The sequence below is a fragment of the Oryza brachyantha genome, chromosome 9 (assembly GCF_000231095.2).
Source record: "Oryza brachyantha chromosome 9, ObraRS2, whole genome shotgun sequence".
NCBI lineage: Eukaryota > Viridiplantae > Streptophyta > Magnoliopsida > Poales > Poaceae > Oryza > Oryza brachyantha.
Window position 1 is genome coordinate 3,787,695 of NC_023171.2, and position 20,787 is coordinate 3,808,481.

Genomic DNA, 20,787 nt, shown 5'->3' on the forward strand with positions numbered 1-20,787 from the left:
TGGAGGAGGTCTTGGTTTGGCCCCCAATCAACTTCTTCAATCATCCATGCATTCCTTACGCTCGGTCTCTTTTCCTTCGCCCAAGCAAGTACTTATGCAAACGAAAACACATGAAACTCAATGTGTAGCAACGTTAATATAGAATATATGCACCTTTGTTTGTTTAATCCATAACATAGTCATGGTTATATCCGAGCTAGTTGTGTCCTCATCAACGAGAATAGACAGAACACAAAGTTCTAGCTTAAACAGAGTTGATACGTGGCCTATGTTATTTTCTGTAAAAACTTTAATGAGCGTGTAGAAACTTCATAGCTTGAACAAACAATTTTGTAAGAAGAATTTCAAATTTTTGATTCCGCCAAATCCACTAAAGTTAATTTTGTTTCTCTTGTCCGAAAAGTTAAATTTTGCCTGATTCCATGTCCGCGTGGAAAAGTTATGGCTGTTTGAAATTGGGGCTTCGGGCTAGGTTTTTCAGAGGGCACATGACCATATGGAATATGGTGGTAGCTAAGTATGTAAAGATGCTTTGGCGTGCATGGTGATCTTGTAAGGTGTTTATGATGGCATAAACAGTTTTCAAAGGATGAACCCTAACACAAATGATAAAGGTGGCGGCTAGGGTTACAAAGGGAAACACAAACCATCAACAAGAAGTTAAATTATGACTAAAACTCAATACTATGAACTCTAAAAAAGAACTATGCAAAGGCTCTGGGATGAGGAGAAACTAACGACTACAATTTTTTTTGTTAGCTTGTCTATAGACTCTAGGATAACGGTGTCACGCCCAGAAATTCCTCACACGAATTTCTGAACTTAATTGTGTATCAAAAATCCCTGTCCAGGACCAGCCAGGGTACACAATAAGACAATGTTGATTACATAACCATCGTTCTTAGAAACAACTGAAAATTACACTTATTCTAGTGGAAATGTTGCGGAAAGGAAAAGGTAGACTAGCTCCAGCGGGTACGGCTCCAGTCCACAGGCAAAGCTTCGACAGCGGAACAGCTCACTCCTGAGAGGCACCTCCATCGGACTCAACTTCCAACTCTGGGGGGAAGTTAAGCAAGACTGAGTACAAACCACCGTACTCAACAAGTGACACGGACAAGAGAACAATAAATGATGCATAGGGATTAACAAGGGCAGGCTAGGGCTAGTTGCAGTAAAGCAGCAGTTAAACAAATAACAGAGATTAAAAAGAAATACAGGTAATTGAATACAGTAAAGGATAAGTAAATAATAGTTGTAAAATACCACAACACTGTCCAACGTTACACCACGTTGCAACAGGCCCAACCACTACTCAACGTTACCCCACGTTGCAGTAGTCCCGAGTGAAAACCAGTTTACTCAAGATATTAAAGGTTCACTAATCACAGTGAAGTTGGGAGCTCGCCCGTAACCGTGGGCACGACTATTCGAATAGTTTATACTTTGATCAGAGGTGTACTACTGTACCCAAGAGACACGACTCCACTATACTTGAACGTGCGCCGACATACCACCATGTCATACCGGAAAGGAGACCGTGATTGGACCTGTCACATAACCCTCCCTATTTAATCGCACCACACTTCAGGTTTCACCGCCTCCTTTACACCAAGTCGGGCAGTCCCCTCTTGTGCCTTGGTAGATTCGGAAGCAGCAGAGGCTTTCGTTACACCACGATTGCCCGTCCATACTCCATCACGCCTACCTTTGCCTCGGTACGTCAAATAGTTCGAAGTCATGCTTCAAATCCCACCTTACCCATTTCGGCATGTGGTTAGCACTTAATTACTTCCAGGGTTTCCCGTGAACCGGTCCTTAATTGCCATAAGTGCGACTCTCAAAACTATGCACCCACAGCCCACCATTATCAATATTTTAGTTGACATTAACCCGAACCGGGTAATGAATCATTATCTCAGCTATTCAGAACTAAGTATGATTAAAGGTGATCCCATGAGCTATTTGTTCTAAGCACGGCTAAGCATTAACCTAGGCCTAACTCTAATCAAGTTACCCCTGGTCCAGCAATGAATAAAGTTGGATAATCAACGACATAATAATAAGGTTTACCCGAAGAAAATAAATACAGTAAATACTTTAATTAAAACAATGCATATTTGAATAAATAAAATGGGGAATTTGCAATAATGGGTCCAATATGATCAAAGATGAGTGCCACTTGCCTTGCTCTGGTCCCTGGGGAACTTCGGCGACGATCTCGAAGTAAACCGGCTCTTCGGCGGGGTCCGAATCTAAGCGACAAAGCACAAAAATAAATAAAACAGGCACAAACTCTACTGAAACAGCAAAAGAAACTATTTTTAATGGATTCTTGACAGTTTTATTAATTTAATGAAATTTGAATGGACCTAAACGGAGACTAGATGAATTACTTATGAATTTTAGAAGTTTTCTGGGTTTTTTGCTAAACAGAAAAGTCGTAAATCAATTATTGCGCAATTAATGGGGCTGCTGACATCAGCGAGGAGAGAGGAGACGCTGATGGGTGGGGGCCACTTGTCGGTGGGAGAGAGGGGAGAGGAGAGGCTGACAAGTGGGTCCCACGGGAGGAGAGAGGGAGGAGAGGCGTCGGGCAACTGACGGGTGGGTCCCGTCGGTCGGCGAGAGGGGAACTGAGAGGGGGAGGAGAGCGCGGCGGCAGCGCGGCGGCGGCTCGGGCGGAGGGGAAAAGTGGGCGACGGCACGGCGGCGGTGGGGATTTATAGGGTGGTGGCGCCGGCTAGGGCGGGGCGGAGGTTGGAGACCGAGTCGGGCGCGGCGAGGTCTCGGCGGTGACCGTTGCGGCGATGGCGGTTGCGGCGCGGCGGCGGACTTGGACTCGGCCGGCGCGGGCGCGGGCAAGCGAGCTGGCGCGGTCACTGACAGGTGGGCCCCACCTGTCAGTGGCACGTTGGAGGAGGGAGGTGGCGCGGACTACGCGGGCGAGTGCGGCGCGCGAGCTGGGCCGAGCGGCGGCCCAGGCGGTGGGAGGAGCGTGCGCACGGGAGAAGGCTGGTCGGCTCGGCTGGGCCGGCCTGGAGGAAGAGGTGGTGGGCCGGCTCGGCTGGGCCGGCCCGGGAAGGAGGAGAGGAAAAAGAAAAAGGAAAAAGAAAAGGAAAGGGTGGAAAATTGGACTTCGGCCCAATTTGAGAAGGAAGGGAAAAAGAAAGGAAAAAGGAGGGAAGAAGGAAAGCCCCACTTTTGCCGAGTTTTAAATTAATTTGTTTGGTCAAATTTTATACCTCTGCAATTTGAATTTAAATCCAGTTAATCGATTTGCGAGCCTCGATTTTAAATTGAATTAAGTTCTTTTTAGAGGGATTTTTCCGGAGTTAATTAAGCCAATTGTTGTTTACGAATTTCTTTTGCGATTTTAGGCTTAGGACGAAACTCCGGGTGTGACAAACCTACCCCCCTTAAACGGAATCTCGACCCCGAGATTCGGAGGCACTGGTGAAGAGGTGCGGATGGGCGGCCTTGAGCTCATCTTCTCTTTCCCATGTCGCTTCTTCTTCTGAGTGGTGACTCCACTGAACTCTGCAGAATCTGATCACACGGTTCCGAGTTTTCCTTTCACTGATTTCTAGAATCTGTGCTGGTTTCTCCACATACGTTAGATCTTCCTGTAGATCGATGTGCTCAGAGTTGGTCTGTTCTTCAGGCACGCGGAGACACTTCTTGAGCTGCGACACATGGAACACGTCATGGATTTCGGCCATGTTAGTGGGGAGTTCTAACTGATACGCAACTTCTCCCCTGCGTTCCACTATTCGGTATGGTCCCACGAAACGGGGTGCCAACTTTCCTTTGGTCTGAAACTGGTGTACTCCTCGCAAAGGTGTGACGCGGAGGTACACATAGTCTCCGGCTTCGAAGGCTAAATCCCTTCGACGATTATCTGCATAGCTCTTCTGTCTGGTTTGGGCTGTTTTCAACCTTTCATGGATTATTCTGACTTTTTCTTCCGCCTGACTTAAAACTTTAGTGCCAAAAACTTGACGTTCTCCTGTTTGATCCCAGAAGAGGGGTGTACGACACTTTCGCCCATACAGAGCTTCAAAAGGTGCCATCTGCAAACTGGCTTGATAACTGTTGTTGTATGAGAACTCTGCATACGGTAAATTCTTATCCCAAGTTTCACCAAAGTCGAGAGCGCAAGCTCTGAGCATGTCTTCAAGAATCTGATTTACCCTTTCCGTCTGACCATCTGTCTGCGGATGATAAGCTGTGCTGAAATTCAATCGGGTTCCCAATTCTTCCTGCAGCTTCTGCCAAAACTTTGAAGTAAACTGACTTCCTCTGTCAAAAACGATCTTTTTAGGTACTCCATGTAGACACATGATCCTAGCCAAGTAAATCTCAGCTAATCTTTTCCCGTAGTAGGTAGTGTGAACTGGTATGAAATGAACGACCTTTGTCAATCGATCAACGATCACCCAAATCGAGTCATGACCGGCAGCGGTCCTTGGTAAACCAGTGATGAAATCCATCCCGATTTCTTCCCATTTCCATTCTGGAATCTGGAGAGGTTGCAACAGTCCTACTGGCCTTTGGTGTTCTGCTTTGACTCGTTGACAAACATCGCACAAGGCGACATATTCTGCAATTTCTCTCTTCATACTGACCCACCAGAACTTTTCTTTGAGGTCTTGATACATCTTGGTACTCCCCTGGGTGAATAAAGTACTGGGTTTGATGAGCTTCTTGGAGTATCAACTCCTTTAACTCCTTGTTATCTGGTACATACAACCTTGTTATCTGGACTCGCATATTTTTCTTTAGCTCGGCTATCTCCAGATCATTTGCTTGAGATTGACGAACTTGATCCACCAATGTGGGCTGCGCTTCTAGGGCTGCCACAAAACCTTCTTCGACTAAACCCAAATTTAGTCGTTCAAACTCCTACTGTATCTGATCACAAACTTCCATTGATACCGCAGCATTGCAGTAATTCTTCCAGCTTAAAGCATCTGCAACTACATTTGCTTTGCCTGGATGGTAATGGATACTTAAATCATAATCCTTGATCAATTCCAACCATCTTCGCTGGCGGAGGTTCAAATCCGGTTGTGTAAAGATATACTTTAAACTCTTATGATCCGTATACACTTCACACTTGTTACCAATTAAGTAGTGTCACCAAATTTTTAGGGCATGCACTACAGCTGCTAGTTCCAAATCATGAGTCGGGTAGTTACCCTCATGTGGTCTCAATTGACGAGAGGCGTAAGCAACCACCTTTCCTTCTTGCATTAACTCACATCCAAGTCCTGATCTGGATGCATCATAGTAAACCTGGAAGTCCTTCATTTGGTCTGGCAAAACCAACACGGGTGCTGAAACCAACCTTTGCTTGAGCTCTTCAAAACTCTTATCGCACTCACTTGACCATTTGAATTTCTCTTCCTTTTTCAACAACTGTGTCATTGGCTTGGCTATCTTTGAAAAATTCTCAATGAACCGGCGGTAATAGCCCGCAAGTCCTAAGAAACTTCTGACCTGGGTAACCGTCTTGGGTGGGGTCCACTTGATTACTGATTCCACATTGCTGGGATCCACTGCTACACCTTGCGCATTGATCACATGGCCAAGGAACTTCACTTCGTGCAGCCAGAAATCACACTTGCTGAACTTGGCATACAACTGGTGTTCTCTTAGCTTCTCTAGCACAATCCGCAAATGTTGCTCGTGCTCTTCTTCTGACTTGGAGTAGATAAGAATGTCATCAATGAAGACGACCACAAACCTATCCAGGTATTCTATGAACACCTTATTCATGAGATTCATGAAAAATGCCAGGGCATTAGTAAGTCCAAACGACATTACCGTACATTCATACAAGCCATAGCGAGTAGTGAATGCCGTCTTGGGAATATCTTCTTCCCGAATTCTCAACTGGTGATACCCCGATCTCAAATCGATCTTGGAGAAAACTTTGGCTCCCTTCAACTGATCAAACAGATCATCAATCCTTGGCAGAGGATACTTATTCTTGATGGTGAGATCGTTCAAAGCACGATAGTCCACACACATTCTCTTAGTTTTGTCCTTCTTCTCAACAAAAATAACCGGGGCACCCCAAGGCGAGGTACTCGGTCGAATGTAACCTTTCTGGAGCTGTTCATCCACTTGCTTCTTCACTTCTGCCATCTCATTTGCTGCCATCCTGTAGGGTCTCTTATAGATTGGTGCGGTTTCTGGTACCAAGTCGATACGGAACTCGATCTCCCTTTCTGGCGGTATTGTTGTGAGATCATCTGGAAACAACTCTGGATACTCACAAACCACTGGTATGTCTTCCAACTTCTTCGGATCTTTGATTGTTTCCGAGGGTTGCTCTTCAGCTTCCATCTGATTCAAACAAGTCCTAGTTATTACTGACTCCGGTGACTGATAAGTTACCACTTCGCCACCTTCACTGGTCAAGGTGACTGTACGCTTGGCACAATCAATCACTCCTTGATGCTTGGTAAGCCAGTCCATTCCCAAAATGACATCTAGGTCTTTAGATTCGAGAAGGATGAGATTGGCTAGAAAGGATGTACCTTGGATTTCTATGGACACATTAGGGCTATAAAGGTCCGAAAACATACTATGCCCTGGAGTACTAACCCGCATCGGGTTTCTTAACTTTTCCCTTCTTAACCCAAGCAATCCCACAAACTTTCTTGAAATAAAAGAGTGTGTAGCACCAGAATCAAAAAGTACTGTAGCAGGTACGGAGTTGACAGGAAACGTACCCAGTATTACTTCTGGCGTAGCCTGTGCTTCTTGTGCAGTAACATGGTTCACGCGAGCTTGCACGAAGCTCTGCCCGCTGCGCTTCCGCTTTGGGCACTTGTCGGCAAAGTGACCTGGGTCGCCACAGTTGTAGCACACTCCAGGCTTTGCACCTGCATCCTTCCTGGCTGGAGGAGGTTGAGCTGTTGGTGGAGGAGCATTCTGTTGTCGGGGAGCTGGTGCAGGGAGAGCACGCTGAGGTGGAGCACGCTGGGACGAGCCACTGGAGAAGTTGTTGGGGTTGTAGGGACGGTGTTGGCGGACAATAAAGGTCGATTGCCCGTGCTGCTGATTCTGAGGATGGGGCCGATGTGGAACCGGGGCTTCTGAGGAGGCGGCTGGTTGGACCTGAACTGGGAGGCCTTACTCTTCTTATCCATCTGGAGATGCTGGTCCTCCTGACGGATGGCCTTGTCCACCAGTCTTTCAAAGTCAGCATAGTCGCCCGAAAGCAACTGCTTCAACTCATCATCCAAACCTCCGAGGAATTTTTCTTGTCTTTCAGCGTCAGTGCGAACATCCTCGGGGGCATATCGCGCTAGGCGATTGAACTCATGAAGGTACTCTGTCACTGTCTTGGTACCTTGCTGCAAAGCGCAGAACTCACGCTTCTTCTGGGTGACTATCCCATCAGGGATATGGGCCTTGCGGAAGTTAAGACAGAACTCCGCCCAAGTTACTTCCGTGGCAGCGGTGTGGGTAGCCAGGAAATTATCCCACCAAGCAGAGGCGGGACCCATCAGTTGATGTGCGGTGAAGGAGACTTTCTCTTGGTCGGTGCACTGCAGTAGATTGAGCTTGTTCTCGATAGCATGGAGCCAATCACTTGCCTCCATGGGGTTGGTAGTGCTTGAGAAGGTCGGGGGACGAACAGGGAGAAACTCTGGTAACTTGGACTGCACTGGGGGTGGTCCATGTTGTTGTTGGTTATTCTGATTCTGGTTTAAAAGCTGTTGTAACACTTGCTGGTGTTGCTGCTGCTGTTGTTGCATCTGCTGCATCATCCAAGCGAGCATCTGTGCCTGGCTAGCAAGAATCTGAGCAAGCGACGGGTTCTCTGGTGGGGGCGGTGGGGCCGGTCCTCCAGTGCTGGACTGGTCGGTGTCGCGGTTGCCGTGGCGGGTGTTCACCATCGGCAGGAGCGGGAGGAGCAGAAAGAGAAAGAAGAAAAAGAAACGGCTAAGCAAACATGGGCTTTATTTAATTAATGAACTGTAATTGTCTTGCTTAAGAAACACACTTAAAACCACATAACTCCTGGCGGTACAACCATAACCCCACTACTGCTATGGTTGACCACTAGCCCCAAGCGAAGCAAACCTAACACACCAAAACTAGCACACAACGACTAAGAACGAAGCTAAAGGCGACGTCTAGGGCACGGAAGGAGAGCGACGATCGACGACAGGGGACGGATCTTCTTCCTCGTCTTCAGAACGGCTCCTAGAGTTGCTGGGGAGACCATCTTCACCTTCACCAGAAGCGGACTCGCTGCTGCTAGAGACTGTGACGGTCCCGTTGCGGTTCCTTGCAGCGTTGAAAGGGGAAACACCTTCCTCGGGCACTGGGGTCGGAGAGGTTGGCACCATCTGCATCAGTGGTCTTGGTTCATCCGGGGCACCGGGGTAAGACTGAACTCTTGGCGGCCCATGGGTTCGCTTCCTTGCCGTGGTACGAAGCCTTGCACCACCGGGCTCTGGGAGTCCTTTAAGTCTGGCGTTCTTCTTCTTCAATCGGTCGATCTCGTCCTGCAGACGGACAATCTGAGTGAGCTTGGCGTCGTTCAAGGCCTTGGACGCTTCATGGAGATCGTGATGCATCTGGTCGAGGCCCTGCAGCACCGTGCACATCCTACCGAAGGTAGGGTCTTGCTCACTTCGGGCAGACCGAAACCTACTGACCATGGAATTGGGTCCACGACCAGGGTGATACCGGTAAGCCGAATGCCGAAACGTCAGGTCGTGCCTGGCCCTGAGCGTTGTCATCAGACTGTAAGCAGCTTCCTGGCAGGTATGCTCATGCGAACCTCCAGCTCCTTCTGCTTCCAAGTTAGGGAGGAAACCGGGGATTCCATGTAGCTCCAATCTGACACGGTGGGGAAACTCGCCTTCGAGAGGATGAATCGTGGTGTACTCTGGCTCATAGGGGTATCCTGCCATGAACGAGACTCTTGCCAACTCTACCACAAATCCAGCCATTCCGTTTTCACGATGGTACAAGGGGTGGTCAGCCATCTAAAGAACACAAGGATTTGGAATCAATAGATGCAAAATTTTGTTTCAAGATAAATAAATCATAAAAGAAACAAAGTAAATAAAGTTGTACCCGTAAATCGATTTACTCACGGTTTTCAACCAAAAGGGTTTTATCTTTTTAAATGACTCACGCTTTTGAAAAGCACTAACTCATTTTCAAAACACTCTAACTTTCGCAAACTATGCACAAGCATGAAAAGCAGAGGGCTCTTAGGGTTTGCATTGGGCTGATCCTACGGTCAAAGGTGGCTCTGATACCAACTTGTCACGCCCAGAAATTCCTCACACGAATTTCTGAACTTAATTGTGTATTAAATCCCTGTCCAGGACCAGCCAGGGTACACAAGAAGACAATGTTGATTACATAAGCATCGTTCTTAGAAACAACTGAAAATTACACTTATTCTAGCGGAAATGCAGCGGAAAGGAAAAGGTAGACTAGCTCCAGCGGGTACGGCTCCAGTCCACAGGCAAAGCTTCGACGGCGGAACAGCTCACTCCTGAGAGGCACCTCCATCGGACTCAACTTCCAACTCTGGGGGAGAAAGTTAAGCAAGGCTGAGTACAAACCACCATACTCAACAAGTGACATGGACAAGAGAGCAATAAATGATGCATAGGGATTAACAAGGGCAGGCTAGGGCTAGTTGCAGTAAAGTAGCAGTTAAACAAATAACAGAGATTAAAAAGAAATACAGGTAATTGAATACAGTAAAGGATAAGTAAATAGCAGTTGTAAAATACCACAACACTGTCCAACGTTACACCACGTTGCAACAGGCCCAACCACTACTCAACGTTACCCCACGTTGCAGTAGTCCCGAGTGAAAACCAGTTTACTCAAGATATTAAAGGTTCACTAATCACAGTGAAGCTGGGAGCTCGCCCGTAACCGTGGGCACGGCTATTCGAATAGTTTATACTCTGATCAGAGGTGTACTACTGTACCCACAAGACACGACTCCACTACACTTGAACGTGCGCCGACATACCACCAAGGCATACCGGAAAGGAGACCGTGATAGGACCCGTCATATAACCCTCCCTATTTAATCGCACCACACTTCAGGTTTCACCCGCTCCTTTACACCAAGTCGGGCAGTCCCCTCTTGTGCCTTGGTAGATCCAGAAACAGCAGAGGCTTTCGTTACACCACGATTGCCCGTCCATACTCCGTCACGCCTACCCTTGCCTCGGTACGTCAAATAGTTCGAAGTCATGCTTCAAATCCCACCTTACCCATTTCGGCATATGGTTAGCACTTAATTACTTCCAGGGTTTCCCGTGAACTGGTCCTTAATTGCCATGGGTGCGACTCTCAAAACCATGCACCCACAGCCCACCATTATCAATATTTTAGTTGACATTAACCCGAACCGGGTAATGAATCATTATTTCAGCTATTCAGAACTAAGTATGATTAAAGGTGAAACCATGAGCTATTTGTTCTAAGCACGGCTAAGCATTAACCTAGGCCTAACTCTAATCAAGTTACCCCTGGTCCAGCAATGAATAAAGTTGGATAATCAACGGCACAATAATAAGGTTTACCCGAAGAAAATAAATACAGTAAATACTTTAATTAAAACAATGCATATTTGAATAAGTAAAACGGGGAATTTGCAATAATGGGTTCAATATGATCAAAGATGAGTGCCACTTGCCTTGCTCTGGTCCCTGGGGAACTTCGGCGACGATCTCGAAGTAAACCGGCTCTTCGGCGGGGTCCGAATCTAAGAGACAAAGCACAAAAATAAATAAAACAGGCACAAACTCTATTGAAACAGCAAAAGAAACTATTTTTAATGGTTTCTTGACAATTTTATGAATTTAATGAAATTTGAATGGACCTAAACGGAGACTAGATGAATTACTTATGAATTTTAGAAGTTTTCTGGTTTTTTAGCTAAACAGAAAAGTCCTAAATCAATTATTGCGCAATTAATGGCGCTGCTGATGTTAGCGAGAGAGGAGACGCTGACGGGTGGGGGCCACTTGTCGGTGGGAGAGAGGGGAGAGGAGAGGCTGACAAGTGGGTCCCACGGGAGGAGAGGGGTGGGGCAACTGACGGGTGGGTCCCGTCGGTCGGCGAGAGGGGGAACAGAGAGGGGGAGGAGAGCGCGGCCGGCGACGACAGCAGCGCGGCGGTGGCTCGGGTGGAGGGGAAAAGTGGGCGACGGAGCAGCGGCGGTGGGGATTTATAGGGTGGCGGTGTCGGCTAGGGCGGGGCGGAGGTTGGAGACCGAGTCGGGCGCGGCGAGGTCTCGGCGGCGACCGTTGCGGCGACGGCGGTTGCGGCGCGGCGGCAGACTCGGACTCGGCCGGCGCGGGCACGGGCGAGCGAGCTGGCACGGTCACTGATAGGTGGGCCCCACCTGTCAGTGGCACGAGGGAGGAGGGAGGCGGCGCGGACTACGCGGGCGAGCGCGCCGCGCGAGCTGGGCCGAGCGGCGGCCCAGGCGGAGGGAGGAGCGTGCACGCGGGAGAAGGCTGGTCGGCTCGGCTGGGCCGGCCTGGAGGAAGAGGTGGTGGGCCGGCTCGGCTGGGCCGGCCCGGGAAGGAGGAGAGGAAAAAGAAAAAGGAAAAAGAAAAGGAAAGGGAGGAAAATTGGACTTCGGCCCAATTTGAGAAGGAAGGGAAAAAGAAAGGAAAAAGGAGGGAAAAAAGAAAGCCCCACTTTTGCCGAGTTTTAAATTAATTTGTTTGGTCAAATTTTATTCCTCTGCAATTTGAATTTAAATCCAGTTAATCGATTTGCGAGCCTCGATTTTAAATTGAATTAAGTTCTTTTTAGAGGGATTTTTCTTGAGTTAATTAAGCCAATTGTTGTTTACGAATTTCTTTTACGATTTTAGGCTTAGGACGAAACTCCGGGTGTGACAAACGGCAAAACCAAAAACTAAACTACAATAAGAACGAACCTAATGGCGAACTTAAAGCTCTGATACCACTTGATGTGGATAAGTGTTCCCAATCTTCTAAATTGTTCAAATAAACAATCAATTTGGTGGAGTCATGACACAAGTTGATCCAGCTTCTGAACAATCTTGAGCCCCACAATCACAACACCATGTCTCCTCTGGTTATCAACCACGTTGAAAATCAGTTGACCTCACTGAGAAGGCTAATCGCCACTTACGAATGAAAGAAGACAAACAAGAACAGGAAAGATTGCAACCAAATTGCATATAAATGATTAAGCTCATAAGTTGGGGTCTAACAAACCAATGGATCATCGAAACTGTTCTTGATAGATTAATCTAAACAAAACTCAAACCATAAAGGTGGCAGTGGCTACTAATATATGGAATTTAGGGCCTAGCAAACACCCCTAGATGCAACCCTAATCGGCTCCAATACGATACACAACACAAAGGCCAAAATTCGATGATGTCGCACAGGAACAGACTCTAGACGTTAAGTTGCTTGGTCAATTTCCAATGACTCATAACTAATTTATTTGGACATGGGACTAGAACCATTGGAAAGGTTACCTTCTTAGGTTCCCATCCATATAAATAAACCCCAATCCGATCACGTCTGCAACCTGGGCGCCTATTTTAATGCAGACTAGTCCTAGACTCCGAAACGTACTTGAAGTTGACTTGGTTTGGGCCCATATTGATTTGGACAACCTTGATGGTCCTCCACTCCTCTATGTCCCTATCTAATTATATTCATTGCCTTTCCATTGTTCCTAATCATAATATAATCATTAGATACCAATATATTCTCAAAGTCATATAAAGAACTTATGGACGAGCTCACCTCTAGATGCAATTGCCGCACGCGAGCTCTTGTGATTGGACATTGAATGACCAGCAGAGCATTGTTATTTATATCCTAAGGAGTGATGTCCTCATCACAATAGGGTGTGGTTCACTCTACCTGTGCACACTTCGTTCAAGGGCTCAAATTCCAAGTGGTTTTATTGTTCAAACCTCTCAAACTGTCTTGCACTCTCACGATGAAACCCCACAAGTCATTGCATTGCTCATGTTGGTTGAGAAGATTAAGTCCAATGGCCAAACTAGGGTATGGGCCACTCGATACTTCAACTATACCAGCCTCTTCGACCACCACGGGAGAGGTGCCATACGTCATCAAGCCAACTATCGTGGTCGCTCGAGTGAGTCATTTTTTCACCTCAGGAACCAAGATCCTGACTTGGGTTGAGGATTTCCCCGCTCCATGCAACAACGCATTCCAGCCTCCAGTCTTTAGTGCCTTGTGTTTTTCTCTGCATAATTCATGAATTCTTGTGTTTGCAATGTCCAGTGATGTATGATCGCCACCAATTTTTGTCCTATTCTCCCGGGTGGATTTCACTTTGAAGGAAGCGAGTTGTTGAGCCGGCAATAAAGAAGACAACACTCAACCCTGACGCTGAACCTAAGGCCACCGAGTCATTGAAATATGCAGGAGCTCCAAGTCCAAATGCGTTCACCTATGCCCCTGCTCCTCTATCAAGTGAAAAAACAATTCACCTTCAAGAAGGGCTCCAAATATTTTTTTTCTTGAACTGTTTACCTGTCTCCAGTCTACCCAGTTAACCTAAAGTGGCAATCTTCATGAAATCAAGCCATATGGATCCAATAGGGTCTGAAACTGGTGCAGCGATGCAGCAGTCCTCGACTGGCGCGATGCCAACAGATGCTTCTGTGCAGCCCCTGGCAGCTGGTGAGACGACCCAGCCTTTGACTTGCAGTAAGGCAACTCCACCCTCAGCGACCGCTGCATTGTCACCTCCGACACATCAGGCTAGTAACGCAATAAATCAAAGACTGGCTCAGCAGATGGCCATCCTACTGCGATTTCTCGTCCTCATCATCCGACAATCCACTCGCCGCCCTAAGTGGCTTCTCCTTCTTCTTGTTCTTGATCTTATTCTTCTTCTTCTTCTTCCTCTCGACCCAAAGCAAACTGTTACACCCCAAAGTTCCCTCTCCTAGCTTAATAAAAAATAATAATTTGTTAAAATAATATGTTCAATCTAATCAGGAATTAACTGGAAGTGACATGCTAGAGTATTTTAAAATATTCCGTAGGCATCAAAACGCGCTAATAGGATCTTAAGTGGAATTTCAATCATGGGAATAAATCAAATAATAATTAAAATCAGGAAACACAGATTAATTCCCCTTGTGAATGGATTGAATTATATGTTTGCCTTCGTGAATGCGATGTTCGATACAAAGTAACAGTAGCTGCACCACCTCCCCTTCTTGGCCTTCATTTTATCCCGCCCTGTCAATCAGATGTGATCATCATGGTCGGACAACTCATCCTCTACACTTGGCTGCTTGTCTACTCCGGTGTTCTTCTTGATAGTTGACTATATTAGATGTTCAATGAAGATTCCAGTCAAAAGTTGGAGGTGCTTGGACCCAAGGTTTTCTACCACGGCAGCTGCTTAAGTGTGATTTCCATAGAATATGTATCAGCTCGAGCCTATAAAATTTGCCTTGCAGCTTCCGCATTCCTTGGTAGTAGGCCTGCATGTTCTCGTCTGCACAGGTCCACTCATTCATGACCTAATTGATCACCAGTTGTGAGTCCCCGTGAACCAGCAGCCACCTAATCCCTAGGGATACAACCAACCATAGCCCATGGAGCAAAGCTCCCTTTAGTGATATCAGTACCACTCTAGCTCTAGCTCCCGACACCCATAGGGACCCATCCAATGCGTCGTCTCCATCAGCATGGTATCCAGCTGGACATCTATCCACTCGACAACAAAGTTTGCCAGCGCTTAGGACTTTATTGGGGTATGCGCCTTGAAAGTGATCTTGTATAGCATCATCTTCAAGGCCCACTTTGCAATGCGTCATTAGGCCTCCTTTTTGTGTAGTATATCGTCAAGTGGATAGGAGGTAATAGCTGAAACTGAGTGAGCTTGGAAGAGGTGTACTAATCTCCTGTGGTGATCAGCACCACATACAATAACTTTTAGACTTGTGAGTATTTAATCTTAGACTCCCCAAGTACCTCGCTAACAAAGTGGACGGGTCATTGCACTACTTGATTTAGTCCTTTATCCCTCTCTATCACCAAAATAGTGCTGATGACTTGTTCGGTAGCTGAGACGTATACGAGTGGCTCATTCGGATGAGGGGACACTAACACCAACAGAGTTGTTAGGTACCTCTGAAAGCCTTCCAAGTATAATGTGGAACTACCATAAATTTTGCTAAGACAGGCCTTCCGATGATGGCGTGATAGGCGTTCTCAAAGTCAGCCACCTCAAAGCAGATGTTGTTTGCTTGACAGTTGTCATTGGCGCCGAAGGTCACCAGAAGTGTGATCTGCCTGAGTGGCATAGCAGACAACCAAAGGATGACCCCATGGAAGGGTGTGCTGCTCGGACACAGCTCGGACCTTGGTAATGTCGTCATCGATCAGCATCCGCTCTAGCTAGATGTTTTTCATGACAAGAGCTAGCACTAGTGGGTATCGCGCTGGGTGCACCTCTCCATCAAGGTGATCATAGTAGTTGAACGTGATCTGGACTTTTGACAATCATAGGTAATGAGGAACGTCCACCATGGTCGCATTGATCTCTCATGATGAGAGCTTCTACTTCCTCTTGGACTCATAGGCTAGCGGACCATGAAATATGTGATTCAACTTGGTGTGAGGGCCCTCGTAGTTGTCGTCTTCTTTCCTCTCGGTCAACTTGCTCTTGTTAGACCCGACTGCTCCAGAGATGCTTTTGCCGAGCTCTTGGCGACGTGAGTGGAGTTGGGATGATGTGGGCAATTTATGTTCATTGCCTTGTCGTACTCATTGAGCTGTTGGTTCCAAACGGGTTCCCAGTCAATTGCTGCTACCAGCTCATCAGGCTTGCGCTTATGCTTGTCCCTATTGTTGTCATTCGAGTTGCTATGGTGCTCCTTCTCCATCTCCTTTCATTTGGAGGGTTGCTAGGGCTTGTCGTGGTGCCAATCGAATCAAGATGCAGAAACTACATCAGTTGACAAGGCATAGGAGTTGGTCATGTCGAACAGGTCCTAGACAGTGGTTGACTCCTGGCAAGTGAACTTTTCGATGAATGGCTCATCCTTGATGCCCTTGTGAAAGGCAGCAATGACCACATAATCCTCGATGCTTGGAATTGAGTTCCTAACCTTAGAGAACTGCTTGATGTAGGCTTGAAGGGAATCGTTTACCCACTTCTGAACCAGGTACATATCGTATTTGGTCCAATTCCTATCATAGGTAGATTGGAAATTGGCGATGAACCGGTCATAGAGTTCAGCACAAGAGTCAATCGACCGCTTGGGGAGCCTCCACAACCAGTGCCTCGTCAACTATGCCAGAGCAACCAGTAGATAGTTGGCCATTGTAGTAAAATGTTACACATGACATAGGATTAGAGGATTTTGGTGAACGCTGGGACTCCATCATCAAGGTCAGTGTTCGAATTATCAGTCGAGTGACATCCTGGTGTTAACGCCAGAATTTGAATTATTACCATTGGAGATTAATATGTGATTAGACCAAATCGAACAGGAAACAAGACAATCGGATAGAAGGCCAGGCAGAATATGACTCGGATTCAGCCGATGGATTCCGGGTCAGATAAGAGATAGAGTCCGAATATGCCTCGAATGTTACAGATAGATTCGGGAATAATCAGAGTTCGTGTAATTTAATTTTATCTATTAATTAGAGTTAGTTTAGATTTTTCCTTTATCTCTAAGTTTGTTAGAATCCGATCGGGACTTGTGTGTTAGAGATAGAATCTAAATAGGAGTTTGTTATTTCTTTTTATCTACTACGAGTTGTATGTCGTGTCCAACACGGTCTGACGTCTACACGAGGGTATAAATATGTATGCCCAGGGTCATTGTAAATCATCTACATCATAATTAGATCAACTTCTTTCGGTGCATCGCCACCCTCTTGTCCGAGATTCTCAACTCTGGCAGAACTTGGCACCTGACGCGGGGCTGCATCGCTTCGATCTCCAGCACAGGGGTAAGTCCATCGTTCCCCGGGCCACGGTAATCGTTCGGCTAGATTAGAACCGTCTTGGTGCGGTTTGATCTTCTAATCTAGTGTCATGATTGCTAGTTATGTATCAGTTTTAACTTAGATCACTTTCATGTTTTGAGTTGATCTGGTCGACCAGTTTGGGCGATCTATGTTGGTTTGATATTCGCTATTTGACATATTCAATCTAGTACTGTCTCGGTTTGGTCCGATCTAGTAGATTGCGTTTGTCAAATGGTTTATATCAGATTGATGTATTTTACTCATTGTTTTATCGGAGTACCAGCCGATAAGTTACCAGTCATCGGCTCATTGGCTTGATAGCAATCTATATCTGTTTAGTATCTATCCTGACATTGCTAGGTTTAATCTTGAACTGTCTCGGTTGGGTCCGATCTTCTATGATTATTCTTAGCAATCTGGGCTAAATATTTTATAGATCTTGGTTGTTTGTCCGCCGTCTATAGCTGATGATCTTTGCCGATCTACATGTTCATCATATTTATATCAATAGAGTAGTCGATTGCTTTATCGCATTATTTCTATACCAATCAGCTTGATTTAGTTAGATCGACATGCAAATTGGTTTTAGCCTATCGTAAGATATGATTCATTATTTATTACAAGTAATTCGTTGGTTTATTTATTAGCCTTCATGTTTCCTATAATCATATCATGCTCGACTGCATACTGTCTTGGTTAAGTCTAATCCCTATATGTCTAGTTCGACCTAGTTATAGGGGTTTATCCGATCACCTAAGATTAATAAGTGACTTGACGGGTTAGGTTGGTCTAATATTTATTTCAAGTTTATTCTGATCAAGTTTCTAGCCGATCCAAGCTTTTTACAGCCGATCGTTCATCCTATCAGCTAACTATCACATCATCAACATCCGATCGACCGGATTATTAGTTACCTATTGGCTCGATAGCCGATCGGATTGTTTTACTATTTATCTTGTCAGTTGCAGGACCAAACTGATTGGCACGCCCGCGCACCTTCTAAAAATTTAGGTCCTACACTGGAGCTGTCTAAGACAGACTCCTAGGCCTTTGTGTGTGATATGTCAACATTCACATTTTCGACGTCAACACCTGGCAACCAATCTCGACCGCGTTTGTCATGGGTGCTACGCAGGCAATCAATGGTGTTGTCATTCCTCTCGCTCTCGTTGTTGGTGCTCAATTTTGCCATGGAGGTCATAGCCCTCATTGTGGTGCAGTTTCTCCTACCCTGCTTCAAGTTGTTGGTGTTGCTCTTCGAGTAGGTGATGCTTGTTGTCCAAGCGGCGTTGGTTTTCAGTGAACTCTCTCCTGAGCTCCAAGTCAGCCCATTCCTAACCTGTCCGATTGGAACTTAGGGATCGTTTTAAATATTGTTGTCGAGATCAAGGTGATATGGACGAGTGGGCTTTCGATTTGGAAGGTCTGCTCCCAACGCGATGCTAGTGGTGACAACCGCCTTGACTTTGTGGTCAGTCACTATGGTTGAATTATCTAGGAACTGCTCAAGGATGTTGCCGAGTAGGTCTACAATGGTGTCTGAAGATCGTGCACCCCTCAACCTGTGTCTGAAGGATGACGTTGCATCTTGTTTGACTGGTTCCTCAACTTCTAGCGATATTGGTTCTCGTGTTGTCGTTTGGTTTCGTCCACTAATCGCTGATGTTCTTCTTCCTAGCGCTTCTCCTCACCCAGTTAGGTTGTTTTCTCCTCCTGGCGTTTCTTCTCGGCTTTGTCCAGCATGGTCCGAGAGGCCATGAAGATCTCCCGAGAACGGATAAAGCTTCCTGTGCTGTTGCTAGCATCAGACACGTCAAACTATACAGTCGGCTCAGCCATCATACATGTTGATCCCAAGTGCTTTAGATGCCATTCAAGGAGATTGTAACTCCATGGAACGTGATCCATATTGAATCTCACCTATAGTCGGTACCGAGGTGTCCAGCTCGAAACGACACACCTCTTCGGACTAAGATGGCTCCAAATCCATGAAAGAAAGCACACTATACTCGTTGGTTTCGAGTCAAATGCTGCCAAAGGTCTGCCCTGGGGCAAACTTGTTCTTCATGACCTTCTAATTGCGATCCATTGATCTCGAAAAAAACCTCGATGCTCCCCTACCTAGCATTCCAACTGTAAACGGTCTAGATTGGCAGTAAAATTGTGGGGTGGCAAGGAAGGGTAGAAATCAAAGGTTAAGCAATAGAAAAGTGGTTACCTACGTTTAGGCTTTCTGTATGGGATAATACCCTACTCCTATTGATATTTTCTATTTCCGTCAAGAATAGATTGAACAATGAACTGGCAAACTCTAATATGCCCTGCTCCTTTGAGGAACCCCTGCCCCCAATATATATGGGTGGACAATGCTTACAAACATAAAATAAATCTATGGAGATCGAGCCTATCCGACCCAGATACGACCAGATCCGATAATATAGGGATATATCCTGGATATTACCAAAGACCAAACTGACCCATTACAAGATTATATCTTTCATCCCTACTCTGGACCTCTTTCCCTATATGGATATGTACGGGTTATGGATACCCCCATATCCGGGTATCCCACAGTTTTATCCAAATGTGCAAAATACCCCTACAACAAAAACTTCTAAAATTTAGAAAAAAATTCCAAAATAAACGTACTTAATAGAAACCAGCATGGCCAATGGCTACACTTGAAGTATAGCTTTCTCATCTCCTAGGAACCGAGGTGAGCGTAGGCCGGATAGAGTTGGGTCGGTCTAGGGAAGAGTAGACCGACTGTCAAATCTACCATGGCACAAGGGGTAGTTTGCTTGGTGGGGTTTTAGTTGTTTAGTAAGTGCAACCTTAACGTGTCGTGCATGGTTAGGTGTGGATTACATGGATGATTCTGTCATAGCCTCTCATGGGGATGACGTGGTGGCATTAATTCTAGCGTACGGGTACGTACATTGGGGTTGTGTCTGGTGGGAAAAGTTGTACACTTCTGATGAGAGTAGCTATTTTAACATCCATGGCCGTGCATATGGGCAATCGAACGAGCTTCACTATGGTTAGTCTCACTCCTTAAAATGTTTTTTATGCAAAACAAGCCTAAGCCATTCTGTTGATCTTCGTATGCATTTATATTGCATTTGTCAGTGTGGCTTGTTGAGTATAGTTGTTGTACTCAATCATGGATATTCCCACTTTTCTCCAGAAGTTGTCAACAACGTGGAGGATGTCCATTCCGATGGTTAAGATATTTTCTTCGCTCAAGTCTGGCTATAGGTCACTGCCACGAGACTTAGTTTTGTTTAGTTCCGCTGCATTTGTAAGACTGTTTTTTTTTGTTGTTTGTAAGACAATGGCTAGTGTTATTAAAATTTTTAACGCATGCAATTGTTCGGAGATTGGCTAAATTTTTGGGCGTGAAACTGGGCAGACTGCAAAGAGGGAGAGGATGAGGAACAACGGAGGAAAAGAGCGAGTCAGGGAAAGAACAAGAGACATAGAGAGAGCAAGAGGTTGAACTCCAAAGGAACTTGAAACACAAGGGTTTCTTGGACTGAACTCTAAGATAAGCACCGATAAATATTGACACAAAAGGTGGTTTGACAGGCAAAAAAACAACCACTACACCCGTATGATGCAAATGTTTAAAAGTTCAAAATTTTACTGATTTTTTATTTTAGGAATTTTCAAGGTGTTACATCCTGGATACCGAAGAGGTGCTGCCATGTTGCGGCGTTGATCTGCATGGGAACACGAGGAGTTTGCATTA